Source organism: Carlito syrichta, unplaced genomic scaffold, assembly GCF_000164805.1.
Source record: "Carlito syrichta isolate Samal-C Ts95f unplaced genomic scaffold, Tarsius_syrichta-2.0.1 Scaffold309475, whole genome shotgun sequence".
Lineage (NCBI taxonomy): Eukaryota > Metazoa > Chordata > Mammalia > Primates > Tarsiidae > Carlito > Carlito syrichta.
In genome coordinates this window covers 333,560-349,297 of record NW_007253571.1, presented here as the reverse complement: position 1 = coordinate 349,297, position 15,738 = coordinate 333,560, and the positions used below count along the sequence as shown (strand labels likewise).

Here is a 15,738-nt window from a genome sequence, read left to right as displayed (position 1 = left end):
GGGCTCGGTGGCTCAGCCTGTAATCCCACGCCTTTGGGAGGCTGAGGTGAGTGGATTGACTGAGCCTGCAGGTTCGAGACCTGCCTGGGCCCGCGGGTTCGAGACCTGGGCAGGCGAGATCTCATCTCTACAGTAAATCAAAAATTAGCCGGGCATGGTAGCGTACGCCTGTAGTTCCAGCTGCTTGGAAGGCTGAGGCGGAAGGATTGCTGGAGCCAGGCAGGTCGAGGCTCCGGTGACCGGGAGCGGCCACTGCACTCCAGTCTGGGCGACAGAGTGAGACTCCAACTCAAAAACAACAACAACAACAACAAAAAACTGTGGTGCTGATGTACACAAAAGACAACAGATCATGGAACCAAATAGAAACTCCAAAATGAACCCTAATAATTATAATAATTGAACCCTAATAAATTTAATTAAGTAATCTAAGAGAAGGATGCTATGGCCACAAAATGGGGGAAAATAGCTGCTTCAAAAAATGATGGTGGAAAACTTGGTATCTACTATGCAGAAAAAGTATTTACAACATACACATAAAGTAACTGCAATTATTACATATTTCAATGTAAAAACTGCCAAGCATGGTGGCTCAAGCCTGCAACTCCAGCACATTGGAAGGCCAAGAAGAAAATATTGCCTCAGACCAAGGATTTGAAACCACCCTAAAGAACTTGGCACGATATGAACTCTACAATAAAAAAATTAAAACAGACATGGTGGTGTTCGTCTATAATTCCAGCTAAGAAAACTGAGAGAAGGCTCCAGTGTGTATTGAAGAAGTGTTTCTCAGAACCCCCTGGTATCACAAGAAAAACAGAAACTAATAGAAATAAACTTATTAGGCAGAACCATCACACGTACGGTAATAAAGGCTTTCAAGTTCTAAAAAGATGACATTCCAGTTGGAAAATTGGACATAGCTCCTGACCTGGGACACGTTTACCTGAGAACCAGTCATTTATTTCTTTCTCCTCCTTCTCTGTGATTTCTTCTGAGATGAGATTATCTGGACACGTCACACCTACATACAGAAAGTATGCCTTTATTATATAATGAAATAGAATTAAGTAGGTTTTGGATAAAGTCAGCCAGGCAGGAGTGCAGTGGAACCATCATGCCTCACCACAGTTTTGACCTCCTGAGCTCAGGCAAAGTTTCCATCTTAGCCTCCCAAGTAGCTGGAATGGCAGACATGCACTATCATTCCCTGCTAATATTTTGATTTAATGTAGTGACAAGATCTTGCTATGTTGTCCAAGTTGCCCTCAAACTTCTGGGTTCAATCGATCCTCTTGTCTCCACTTCCCTAAGGGCTAGGATTTCTGGTGTGAGCCACCACACATACCCAGAATATGCCTTTAAAGATGTAAGCACAATCCTTCACCTGCTACCACCACACCCACAGACAAAAGGACCCAGAGAGAAGTGGAAATAGAGTCCACTCTTCTGTATCTTTTGTCACAAGAGACAGATTGTGAAGCAATGAGCTCCCACATGGAAACCAAAGCGTGAGTTTCTTCTTTCCTGTCCTCAGTTGCACTCCCTTGCCACAAACACTATCAGTTTTTGCTACATCTGGAGAATATGACTCCATTGATCTGCCTGACAAAACTCAAGCAGAACAGGACAGGCGGTCTCTTTTGAACTCAACTACCTAAGATTGAAAGCAAGACTCCAAGAAACTTAGAATAAACTTAGTTCACATTTTGTCTCAGCATAGCCATTTTTCCTTAGACTGACATGCTTTGAATCAAGCACATGTTAGACATAGTTAATATCCAACAGGCAGGTTTTAGAAGGCATTCAGACATCTTAAGATTACATTTTTCTGCAGACCAAGAGGCAGCCTACCTCATTCCCCTCAAGAAATCTCCATCAGATCGCAAAACATGGGCAGCACAACAATCCAACCTTTCAATTCAAGGTTTACATACTAATCTCTAGGAAACTTTCAGGTTCCTTGTCAAGCGGGAATCAAAGATCACCTCTTGGCTGGCTGAAGCCATAGAAATTGTAATAAGACCATTTTTTGGTCAAGAAGTTTGTAGATTGCAAACATCTCACAAGTCTTTTAGAAAACCCCTTCCACTTGACTCCTCCCATCTAGCCCATCACCTGAAGGCATTAGATGCTAATGTCTGGCAACCATTGAAATATAAAACTCATGTGGCTACTGAATGAGCTAAATCAGTTAATAAAATCAAGTTGCTAGCAAAATAATATTAACCAGCTTACTCCATTTTGTTTGAAGCTTTCATCTTAGTTACCTGCCTGACCTAAGAATCAATGCCTACGTGTGATTACAGTAATGTTCCCATGACCACAGACACCCAACTTTGTCTCCTTTAGGGAGGTTATGCTGACCATTGCCTGCTAACCATTACAGAACTCCTTCACCATTAGATTCATGTAATTGTATGCTTTGTTAACTGAAATCAAATGTTACACTTTGACATTTTTATAGTTTGTTCTTATATTTGGTTAATGACATAATCAAGGTAACTCCATTGTATAATGATTCTTCTTCCCTGTCTCTATGTAACTACCTAGACTGTAGTGCAGTGGCCACTCCCGGCCACTGCAGCCTCAATCTGCTGGGCTCCAGCGATACTTCCACCTCAGCCTTCCAAGTAGCTGGAACTACAGGCATGCGCTACCATGCCCAGCTGATTTTTGATTTATTGTAGAGATGAGGTCTCTCCAAGTTGCCCAGGCGGGTCTCGAACCCGCAGGCTCAGGCAATCCACTCACCTCAGCCTCCCAAAGGCGCAGGATTACAGGCTGAGTCACCAAGTCTGGCTAAACTATATCATAATGGCAGAACTCCAAGGATTTTCTGGGCATTGGCTGAACCTAGGACATGAAATTAATCAAAGCTCCCTAACGACTGAAGTTCCCATTTTAGTTGCCAAGTTGTAGTTAATAGTTGCTATGGTCACTAAGTTGCTATGTAGCCAATACAGTAAATTTTACCTATAAAAGCTTGCCACAAACTACACCAATTTGCCAAGAGTTTTTCTGGCATTGGCCTACTCTTGACTCATGAATTTAATAAATTCATAATTAATCAAATACAGCCTGCTGGCATACCTTCTTCTTGCTTACTTGGTCATAACACTACAACCTACATCAAAGACCCATGGCCCTGGACAGGCCTGTGGTCTTAAACCCCCTTTCTCCAAAGGCCTTTAAAACACCAATGCTTGGCTTTTCCATGCCTCACTTGCCTCTGTCTGCCCCCTTTCCAATCTGTGAAAGGTGGTTAATAAACTTTACTTCTTTCTACTTCCCCTTTTGTTGCAATATGGCATCATTACCATGGCAACAGTCCACCTCATCTCAGTTTATGCTTTCACAGAGAACAGGAATCATTTCTGCCTTTTCCCCTAAAGACCAGCAATGTGTGTGAAAATTCAAAGAAACCACTTAGTTAATCAACTTAAATGTATTTCCTATAAATTACTATCTTGGAGAAAGACAAAACTTAAACTAAACCAACAGCAAATACCACAGTGAAATGTCAAAATGAGGTAGGGTAGATAGCACAGGTAAGACATTGATAGATAAATTTCCCATAGGCTGGTTTTAGGAAGCAGTCAGACAATTTAAAATTACATTTTACTGCAGACCAAGTTCATTGAAGAAGTAGAGTTTTTGGAGAATTTCAGAACATGGAATGACAGATGTCCCTTTATGACAGCAGGAGAAAGAATCCCAGGCTTCTCAAAAACCATTTCCATTGGAGCAGACCACCTTCCCAATCCACATCTCAAGCTCTGATTCCCCAACCTGTGTTATCTGCTTCATTCACTCCCACTTACCTGGAAGTTTGGCTAATGTGCCATGTTTCTTCACATCCCAGGGCTCTTTCCTTTGCTCCAGACACATGATGAGGTCTGGCTTAGAGTCAGCAAGTCCTGTTTGATTGGAAAATAGTGACATGACTCTTAATGGGGTTCTCTTCGGTTACAAATCTAGTATTGTGATCAGTAGAGAACACATTATACAAGATTCTAGAAAATTAATCCCAACATAGTTTTGCAATAAAACCTTTAAGACATTTAAATAGAACATTCAACTTATGGGCTTCTTTTTATTTTATGTGGGATTCTCACTCTGTCACACAGGCTGGAGTGCAGTGGATAGCTCATGGTCACCCCAGTGCTCATCTGTTGGGCTCAGGTATTTCTTCACCCTCAGCCTACCAAGTAACCCAAATTACAGGTGTGCGTTACCACTCCCAGAAAATTTTTTTATTTCATGTAGAAATGGGGTCTTGCCAAGTTGCCCAGGCTGTTCTTGAACCCAGAGGCTCTGGCAGTCCCCTCAACTCTGCCACCTAAACTGCTGGCATTACATGGCTGAGACACCATCCCTAGCTTTAAATTTGTAAGTTCTTTTTTTTTTTCTTTTTTTTGAGTAGGAGTCTCACTCTTTCACCCAGACTGGAGTGCAGTGGCACACTCCCGGCCACCGCAGCCTCGACCTACTGGGCTCTGGCAATCCTTCCGCCTCAGCCTTCCAAGTAGCTGAAACTACAGGCGTGCACTCTAATGCCCGGCTAATTTTTTATTTTATTGTAGAGATGAGGTCTTGCCACATTGCCCAGGTGGGTCTTGAACCCACAGGCTCAGGGAATCCACTCACCTCAGCCTCCTAAACTGCTGGGATTACAGGATGAGCCACCCAGCCTGGCTTATGTACATTTTTAATAGTTATGTTTACATCACACAGAATATGCTACATATACTGCTCAGACGGAAAACTCCTTGTGAGTCAGAAGGTCCCTGGCAAGCTTTAATTTATACAATAAATTGAATATCTTCTTAAAATGCAAATTCTGATTCAGAATACATGGATTTAGCCTGAGGTTCTGTACTTTTTTTTTCCAGTTGGTGTCTCATTCTTATCCATGCTAGGGTGCCATGGCATAATCGTGGCTTATTGTAGCCTCAATCTCCTGGGCTGAAAGAATGCATCCTCCATAGCATCCCAAGTAGTTGGGATAAATTGGTATCAGATGTCAAGGCACACAGGTGGAACACAATATCCATGCTGAGATCTTTTGGCAAAAAATTATCGTAATTTATTATTACTTTTTCAGTTGGAGTCTCACTCTTGTCACCCTGGTTGGAGTGCAGAGGTAAGGTCATGGCCACTGCAGCCTCAACCTGTTGGACTTAGGCAATCCTTCCGCTTCAGCCTTCCAAGTGTTTAGAACTGCACGTACATGCAACCATGCCTGGCTAGTTTTTGTAATTTACTGTAGAGATGAGGTCTCACCAAATGCCCAACACAAGCTCAGGCAATCTGTAGCCTCAACCTTTCAAAGTGCTGAGATTATATAGGGTCACCACACCCATCCAATATAGTAATTTACAATCTCAATTAAATAAGAAGGAAACATGTGTTAGGCAGAAATCAGACTATAGGTATCTCCCACAGCATGTAATCTCTGAAAGTGTATTTATATTTTTAGTTTTTGGCATCCTAGAGAGCAAGTCTCCTCTATTCTTTACTCAGACATTCCTGAGTTATTTTGGACAGTAACTGGCATCCTGTTAAATGTACATTTTATTTTTATTATTTATTTATTTATTTATTTGAGTTGGAGTCTCACTCTGTTGCCCAGAATGGAGTGCAGTGGCCTCTCCCGGCCACCGCAGCCTTGACCTACTAGACTCCGGTGATCCTTCCACCTCAGCCTTCTAAGTAGCTGGAATTACAGGCATGTGCTACCACGCCCAGCTAATTTTTGATTTATTGTAGAGATGAGGTCTCGCCAATTTGCCCAGGTGGGTCTCAAACCCACAGGCTCAGGCAATCCACTCACCTCAGCCTCCCAAATGCACAGGATTACAGGCTGAGCCACCGAGCCTGACTTAAATGTACATTTTATTAACCATGTTCTGCATGGAGATGATGCAGCATCCAGACAGAAAATTAACAGTACGAGTTCTGGTTAGGAGCAGAGGCTCATACCTATAATCCCAGCACTTTGGGAGGCCGTGGCAAGAGAATTTCCTGAACCCTTGGGTTTGAGACAAACCTGGGCAACTTGACAAGACCTCATCTCTACAATAAATTAAAAAATTAACTGGGCTGTGGTGGCCAAGAGTGTGCCAGCACACTTATTCTGCACAACAAAGGGAGACTCCAACTAAAGGAAAAAAATGTTTCTATCCTTCATTAGGATCTGAGGATCTACTCATTTGCCAATGGGATTCTTGGTAACCATGCCTTCCCATGATCCCCAGTAATAAGGGAACATTTTTTTTTTTTTGAGTTGGAGTCTCACTCCATCTCCCAGACTGGAGTGCAGTAGTATGCTCCCAGACACCGCAGCCTCAAACTGCTGGGCTCCGGTGATCATTCTTCCTCAGCCTTCCAAGTAGCTGGACTACAGGCATGTGCCACCACACCCGACTATCTTTGATTTATTGTAGAGATGAGGTCTCGCCATGTTCCCCGGGCAGGTTTCGAATCCGTGGTCTCAGGCAATCCTCTTGCCTCAGTCGCCCAAAGTGCTGGAATTACAGGCTGAGCCACTGAACCTGGCCACAAGGGAAGATTTTTAATACTGCAGTCATACATTCATGGTGAGAATATTTTATGACAACTAAGCAGTGTGGTTGAAGAGAACAGAAGAGGCTATGTAGGAGCAGTGTCCGACAAACCCATTGAATATCACAGGAAGAACAAAAATAGTTGAAACAAACTCATTAGGCAGGACCATCACAAGGACAGCCGCATGGTTTGCAAGTTTTGTTTTGGTTTTTTTTTTTGAGTTGGAGTCTCACTCTGTCGCCCAGACTGGAGTGCAGTGGCCACTCCTGGCCACCGCAGCCTCGACCTACTGGGCTCCAGTGATCCTTTCCACCTCAGCCTTCCGAGTAGCCAGAATTACAGGCACGTGCTACCACGCCCGGCTGATTTTTTGATTTATTGTAGAGATGAGGTCTCACTGCCCAGGTGGTTCTCGAACCCACGGGCTCAGGCAATCCACTCAACTCAGCCTCCCAAAGGCATGGGATTACAGGCTGAGCCACCGAGCCCTGCTTTAAAATAAATTTTTTGAGTTACAAATTTAATACTATAAAACTTAGACCTAACCAATCCAAAATGGGATAGTCAACGCTCAATAGTTCAACATAACTCCATTTTAGACTGGGGTGGGGAGGGGATTTCTGGCCTCTTTGTGTGTTTCCATGTAGCTAAAATAATTTTGAAATGTTGACAAGGTTGGCACCAGTATGCAGCTGTCCAGACCAACTCTGGGAAAGTGGGAGTATATTCACTAACTCTGTTTTGTTTAATAAAGGAACAAGGAGACTGTGAACCAAGAACAAAGATAATTCACCACTTTCCAGGATTCATCTCATCTCCCAGATGTCTGCAAGCCTAAGCTACCTCTTAATCTTAGCCGCTCTCTGTCCTACAGCCTGGATAAAAATTTTGAAAAAGCACACACAGCCGGGCTCCGTGGCTCAGCCTGTAATCCTGCTCCTTTGGAGGCTCAGGTGAGTGAATTGCCTGAGCCCGCGGTTTCAAGACCCGCCTGGGCAACTTGGTGAGACCTCATCTCTACAACAAATCAAAGAATTAGCCAGATGTGTTAGCATACACCTGTAGTTCCAGTTACTTGGAAGGCTGAGGCGGAAGGATCGCCCGAGCCCAGCAGGTCGAGGCTGCAGTGGCCACTGCACTACAGTCTGGACAACAGAGTGAGACTCCAACCTTAAAAAAAAATATATATATATATAGAGAACAAGTACACACGATCCAGGAGTGTCTTCAGGATGCCATCCCCTCATTTCCTTAGTTTTAATGTCCCTACTAAATAAAGTCACAACCCCTGCTCCAACTCCTTATGTCAACAGAACCGGGTTTGGACCTGGTAACACAAATGGCCAAGGACACTAATGACAGACCCTGGAGATTTCCACCTAGATAATTCAGATAAGGCCACTGCAGGACTGTCACCCAACAGCACTTGCCCATCCTGGCTTCCCCTTGTCCCTTCTCAAAGACTTTCCTCCCAGTCCCTCCGGGATCTCCACTCCACGAGTCCTAGCTGGGGTTTCTGGACTCAAGAACTGTTGTTGTCCCAAGTGGCCTCCTTAATGCTGCGATGGAGCCACTGTTTAACTCTGGGGAGGAGCAAGGGCGTGGGCCAGGATCACAGTCTCCCCTCCCCCCCACCAGCACCCCACACATGTCGGATCCTCTCCATGCCCCTCACGGGTTCAGCACACTTGGAGGTGGTGGCTACAAGGAGAGTGCTCAGCAGGTGATGTCGCTGCAGGGTCAAGCCCACAGGGTCTCGCCCCAGGCCCCCCTACACCGAGGGACCAGTGCCGAGCCTCAGGAGAGGCCAGTCCCTAAAGAGCCGGGTCATCCGGGTCTATCCCCACTCCCCCTCTCGGGAAACCTCCCTGCACACTCACCACCTCCTGCCTTCCGAGGGTCTCAGCGTCTGCCCTACGAATCTCCCAGGACCTGCGTGTCACAGGGCAACACAGGCAAAAATGAAGATACGCCAGGCTGATGGAGAAAACTAAGACCCAGTAAGAGCTCGGAAGCGGCCCCCTCACTTCCAGCTCCTGTTTGCCCATTTCAAATCCCAGCATCTGTTGATTGGAAAAAAATCCAGGTCATCTAGTCTTGAGTGACAGGACATGCGATCAGATGCAAGCCATATGAGGCCAGAAAATGTTGAGATTTCTCCCAGTTCCGGAACGTGGTAGAGAGATGTGAGGTTGTGAGCCCCTTTCAGGGCTTGCTGGGAACACTGGCGTCTGCATGGCTCCCAGCTGGTGGATTGCGGAGCTGCAGGACTACAATCCTAGCGTGTCCCGGGAGAGGCGGTGTCGACCTACAGTCCAGCGACCCGCCAACCAGGAGAGACAAAAACTCTCATCATGCCCCGAAGGGGCCCACAAGCCTTCCCCCCTACCCTTCTGCCCAGACTCCAGGGCAAGGAGAAATCTAAAGGCATTTTTGCCTATGGAGTCGTTTTGCACCTCCTGTCAGTCAAGACCAGAAGGGCAGGGCCTGAAGGCTTTTCCAATCAATGGATGCTGAGGTCTCATCTGGTCAATCAGACTGGAGCTGGAAGTGACAGGGTGGCTTTTGGTCGGGTCTTCATCTCCTGTGCCTGTGCAGAGTTGGGTCGTCCTATCTGCAGTGTCCTGCACTTTGGTATCCACGTGTCTTTGCTTCAGCTTCTGTCACCTTGTGAACTGCAGAATGTGGAAGTCCTTAGTGAGGTTGCTGGGACATCCGGAGCTGGGAGAAGGTGAGTATGTCGGGGGTGTCCAGAGAGGGGAAGCGGATTAACTCAGATGACCCAGCTGTGGTGGGATTGGCGTCCCCCTCAGCTGATAGTGAACACGTCCCCGCTAGCAGCCCTCAATGTAGGTGAGGCTAGGCTGGGACCCTGGGGACTTGTCCCATTCACGACTTCACCAGTTGAGCCCTCTGCGAAAAGCCCCTCTTTCCACGTGTTTAGACCCGAAAGAGTGGTGGGAGGATACGACTGGCAAGTGGAATTCACAGAGGGAGGGTCTGGGTGTTCGTGCCTCCTCTCTCCACCCCAAGGTTACATCACAACGATGAGGAAGTTTCTCTCTTTATAACTGTGGAAATCAATACATTTCCACCAGAAAGTGTGATAGATTAATTGCTGAATTTCACAGGTGTATGAAAGCATACAAAAAATGCTTTTTTTTTTTGAGTCAATGTCACCCTGTTACCCAGGCAGGAGTGCAGTGGCACACACAAGGCCAACCCAGAATCAACCTGCTGGTCTCCAGTGATCCTTCCGCCTCAGTCTTCCAAGTAGCTCGAATTATAGGCATGCACTACCACACCCAGCTAAGTTTTTTTATATATTGTAGAGAGGAGATCTCGCCAAGGTGCTTGGACTGCTCTTGAACATGCGGGCTCAGATGATCCATTCACCACGGCCTCCTGAGCCTAGCCAATAATAGTTTCAATAAATTATTTTTTAATGCTGAGTTTAGTAATAAGAATATAACTCTAAATGGAGCAGGAATGAATTTAGCCATATAGATTGGCTCCAGTTTTCTGTTACTTGAGTAAATAATGAGTAGGTCTGGAGAAACACACTGGTAGATAACAGGTTTACTACCATTGTTTTTTTTTGAGTTGGAGTCTCACTCTGACACCCAGACTGGAGTGCAGTGGTATGCTTCTGGTCACCTCACCCTTTACCTGCTGGGCTCTGGCGATGCTTCTGCCTCAGCCTTCCAAGTAGCTGGAACTGCTGGTGCCCACTACCACACCTGGGTAATTTTTTTTTGAGTTGGAGTCTCACTCGGTCGCCCAGACTGGAGTGCAGTGGCCGCTCCCAGCCACCGCAGCCTCGCCTGCTGGGCTCTGGTGATTCTTCTGCCTCAGCCTTCCAAGTAGCCAGAATTACAGGCATGCACAACCACGCCGGGCTGATTTTTTGATTTATTGTAGAGATGAGGTCTCGCTGCCCAGGCGGGTCTCGAACCTACAGGCTCAGGCAATCCACTCACCTCAGCCTCCCAAAGGCACGGGATTACAGGCTGAGCCACCGAGCCCGGCATGGCTAATTTTTTAAAAATTTATTTAGAGATGAAGTCTCACCAAGTTGCCCAGGTGGGTCGGGAACCCATGGACTCAGGCAATCCATTCACCTCGGGTTCCCAAAGTGTGGGATTACAGGCTAAGCCACCAAGCTCGGCCTACCACCATATTATGAAGCCACTAAAAAAACAGATCAAGTGGTCAATGTCCCTACACCACCAGAAACTTCCAACTGTTGTAAAAGGTTAAATGGTTGAATCAGCAACATGTGGTCAGTACAAAGAAGCGAGGTGTCCATGGTACCTGACTTTTTGTCATTGTGAGTTCTGATGTTACTGCTTAAGAGAGCATTCACAGACAGAATTATTGCTGTTTCATTATTATTTCTGTTGGCTTGTCATTGTTAAAAATAAGCATGTAGGTTTTCTTTGTCTGTTGTTTTGGCTGTTGTGCCGAGACTGGAGTGCAGTGGGACACTCATGGTCACTGCAGCCTTGACCTGCTGGCCACAGGCAATATTTCAACATCAAACTTCAGGCATGTGCCACCATACCCAGCTAATTGCTTGATTCATTGCTGAAATGAGGTCTTTCCAAGTAGCCCAGGCTGGTCTGGAACCCCTGGACTCTGGCAATCTTCTCACTTCGTCTCCCAAAATACTGGAATCACAAGTGTGAGCCATGGCACCAAGCTGTCCCCTATGTGATATTAACATGGAAACATTGTCAAGCTGAGTGTTGCCAGATATGTTCGTGTAAGTTGTGTTCAGAAGGGAGGTTACCTGTCCTGTTCTGCTTTGCTTTGATCAGGCAGGTAATCCAGAGGAGCTATATATTCATTGCTGTCGCAAAAATTGCCAGTGTTTGTTGCAAGGGAAGAAAAGAATTAACTCACATGTTGCACACCTTGCAGGAGCTCACTGTTTTTGAAACTGTCTCCTATGACAAAAGACAGAGAAAAGTAGATTTTATCACTCTTCTGGACCCTCCTGCCTGTGGGTGTGGTGGTAGCAAGGAAAAGATAGTGCATATGCTAAAGGCATATACTGACTGCACATCATACTTATGCCAGGAAACTTCTCATTTAGGGAGGCTGACGTGAGAGGATTGACTGAGGCCAGGAGTTTGAGACCAACATCTACAACATAGCACATTCATGTCACTATAAATATAATTAATGAAAAATTAGTCAGGAATATTAGCAAAGGCCTGTAGTTCTAGCTATATTGGAGGCTGAGATGGAAGAATTGCCTGAGCCCAAATGTTCAAGGCTGTGATGAATAAAATGGTACCACTTCACTTCTGCCTGGGTGGCGGAATGAGACTCTAACAAAAAATAAATATATTCAATTTAATTTTAAACTAAATAAAGGCATATTTTCAACATGTAGGTGTGACTTGTCCAGATCATCTCACCTGAAAAGAAATCCCAGCCATGCTTGGTGGCTCAGCCTGTAATCCTGTGCCTTGGGAGGCTGAGGTGAGTGAATTGCCTTCGCCCCCGGGTTCGAGACCCACCTGGGCAACTTGGTGAGATCTCATGTCTACAATAAACCAAAAAATTAGCCTGGTGTGGTACGATGGGCCTGTGGTTCCAGATACTTGGAAGACTGAGACAGAAGGATTGCCAGAGTCCAGCAGGTCAAGGCTGCGGTGTCCGGGAGTGGCCACTGCACTCCAGTCTGGATGACAGAGTAAGACTCCAACTCAAAAAAAAAAAGTTTCTTTGTGGTTGGGGAACATGGGAAGTTGTGGATATTCAAGCTTCCCACTGGAAATGCTGTAGATCCTCAGATACAAGTGAAGGATGGGAATGTGAACTATTAAGATTTCACATGATGCTCCATCAGCTTCATGGAGAACACGGTTAACAGCATGCACATTTACACAGGATGGCAGTTACTGCCCAGAGCAACAAAAAAATGTCTGAATAACAAATTATTGGGCCGGGCTGGTGGCTCAGCCTGTAATCCCAGTGCTTTGGGAGGCTGAGGTGAATAGATTGCCTGAACCTGTGGGTTTGAGACCCACCTGGGCAACTTGGCATGATCTCATCTCTACAATAAATCAAAAATGAGCTGGGTGTGGTAGCACGCACCTGTAGTTCCAACTGCTTGGAAGGCTGAGGTGGAAGGATCGCTGGAGCCCAGCAGGCTGAGGCTGCAGTGGCCACTGCACTCCAGTCTGGGTGATAGAGTGAGACCCCCAACTCAAAAAAAAATTATTGGAAGAGAGTTCCTCTTTAGGATGCTAAAAACAAACAATATAAATACAGTTTTTGAGATTACACACCATGGGAGATACTTGTACATGGATTTCTGCCTAAGAAATGTTTATTATTAGATTGATATGAAAATATACTATTGGGGGGGCTGTAGATCTCAGCATGGATGTTGTGTTTCACCTGTGCATTGGCACCTGATACCAATTTGTCCCAGCATCCTTCAGGCCAGGTGATCAAGGCTGCAATGAGCTGTGAATATGCCACTGAAGTGCTGAAGCTCAGGTGAATTCCAAGTCTTCTGAATCAGAATTTCCATTTTAAGAAGATATTCAGTTCATTTTGTACACATTAAAACTTGATGAGGACCTTCCAACCTACTGTGAATTTTCCTCTGAGCAATATATGCAATCTATTCTGTGATGTAAATATAGCACTCAAAATTGTATGTGCCTGTGTTGATGCCAAATTTGTGCTGTATCATTTTAAAAAAATACTGTGTACACAGGCTGAGTGGATTTCATATCATTCTTTTTTCTCACAAGTAATGTATTAAAGAATATTTCTGTGTTACAAATTATCTTATTGTATAATTCTAGTTGTCAGCTGGATCCTGGTTATTTTTTTAAAATTTATTGTAGAAATGAGGTCTCACCAAGTAGCCCAGGGCAATCTCATATCCTTGGGCTCTGTCCTCTCACCTCAGCCTCCCAAAGTGCTGGGATCACAGGCATGGGCCACTGCACCCAACATTAGATATTTAATTTTTTCCAGACATCTATCTATATCTTGCCTAAAATTTTTAAAAAACTTTTCAGACTGTATTGATAAAATATATTTTATGGTGAATAACTGGAGCTAAAATAAGTGGATTCCATTTTTTGTTAAAGGTTATGAACCCAGGTAGGAGAGGCACTGACACACAGACAAGCCTGAATCAAGTGTTAAGTCAGGCCATTCTATGACTTGGGACGTCCTCTTTTGCGTCCTGCTAACTGAAGTGCCTGGTGACTACACTCTCAGGAGACTCTGAACTTGCTCTCCCATGTGCCTGAGAGGCTTCATGTGGGTTCTTACACCTTCTCACTAGTTGAGATATTTTATAATTTGTGATTTTTTTATTCCTTTCACAAGTGAAACTTAATCCAGATTGAAAGTAGGACTCCAAGAAACTTCGAATAGACTTAGTTCACATTTTGTCTCAGCATAGCGATTTTTCCTTAGACTGACATGCTTTGAACCAAACACATGTTAGACATAGTTAATTTCCAATAGGCAGGTTTTAGGAGGCATTAAGACCTTTTAAGATTACATTTTTCTGCAGGCCAAGAGGCAGTCTACCTAGTCTCCTCAGTAAATCTCCATTAGATGCAAAACCAGGGCAACCCAACAACTTAACCTTTCACCTCAAAGTTTACATACTAATCTCTAGGAAACGTTCAGGTTCCTTGTCGGGGGGAATCAAAGATCACCTCTTGGTTGGCTGAAGCTATGTAAATTATAAGACCACTTTTTGGTCAAGAAGTTTGTGGATTTCAAGCATCTCTCAAGTCTCTTGTTGAAAAACCCCTTCCCTATGACTCCTCCCATGTAGCCCATCACCTGAGGGCATGAGATGCTAATGTCTGGAACCAACAAAATATAAAACTCATGTGGCTACAGTCTACATCAAAGACCCACAGTCCTGGACAGTCCTGTGGGCTTAAAACCCCTTTCCCCAAAGGCCTTTTTAAAACCCAATTCTTGGCCCTTCCGCACCTCACTTGCCTCTAACTCCTTTCCAATCTGTGAAAGGTGTTTATTAAACTTTACTTCTTTCTGCTTTCTCCATTGTTGCAGTCTTGCATTATTCCCATGACAATGGTCCACCTCAGCAGTTTACACTTTCACAGAGGACAGGGATCATTTCTGTATTTTCCCCTCAATACCAGCAATGTGTGGAAAATGCAAAGAAACCACTCACCTAATCAACTTAAATGTATTTTCTATAAATTTTTATCTTGGAAGAAGACAAATCTTATACTAAAACAACAGTGAATGCGAGCATTAAATGTCAAAATAAGGCAGGGTAGCTAGCACAGGTAAGACATTGATAGATAAATTTCCCATAGGCTGCTTTTAGGAAGCATTCAGACATTTTAAAATTACATTTCACTGTAGACCAATTTGGCAGGCTTTCCCACCTTTTGGCAAATCAAAAGAAAACCTCATAAGATGTAAGAATAGGGCAACTCAAAATAATAATCACTAAGAATCATTCAGGTCGGATGTCATGGCTTATGCCAATGATCCGAGCACTCAGAGAGGAGGAGATGACAGGATTTCCTGAGCATAGAGTTTCCAAACCATCCGCAGTAACTTGTGAACCCTCGTCTCTCCAGTAAACAAAAAAATTGGCCAGGCATGGTGGTGCACACTTGTGGTTCCAGATACTTGGAGGGTTGAAGTGGTAGGTTCACAAGTAAGTTGAGGCGGCGGTGGCCATGAGAGTGGCATTGCTCTATAACCATGGGAAACAGTGAGACTCCTACAAAAAAAAATAAAAGCCAGGCTTGGTAACTCAAGCTGTAATCCCAGCACTTTGGGAGGCCAAGGTGAGAGGACTGTGTGAACCTGTAGGTTCAAGGCAAGTCCAGGCAATTTGGTGAGACCTGTCTCTACACTAAATAAAAATTATCCAGGTGTGGTAGAGATTCCAACTAAAATATATATGTGTATATATTTTATACATACATATATTCAAGTGTTTTATCACATAAAGATCTGAGTACTACATGTACTCACTCATATGTGGACGCAGAACAATTATCAGAATACTATAAGAAAGTGATTGGGTTGGGCTCGGTGGCTCAGCCTGTAATCCCAACACTTTGGGAGGCCGAGGTGAGTGGACTGCCTGAGCCCGCGGGTTCAAGACCCGTCTGGGCAACTTGACGA

At 44.7% G+C, this 15,738-nt stretch overlaps 1 long non-coding RNA gene across 1 annotated transcript in view; it reads right to left on the bottom strand.

The window, feature by feature from the left end:
* The window catches only part of LOC103269744, a 39,822-nt gene that overhangs the window by 21,977 nt on the left and 2,107 nt on the right, over positions 1-15,738 (bottom strand). The window contains exon 2 of the long non-coding RNA XR_002482493.1: positions 3,825-3,920. This is a non-coding gene — a long non-coding RNA (uncharacterized LOC103269744). The remainder of the gene's footprint in view (positions 1-3,824; positions 3,921-15,738) is intronic.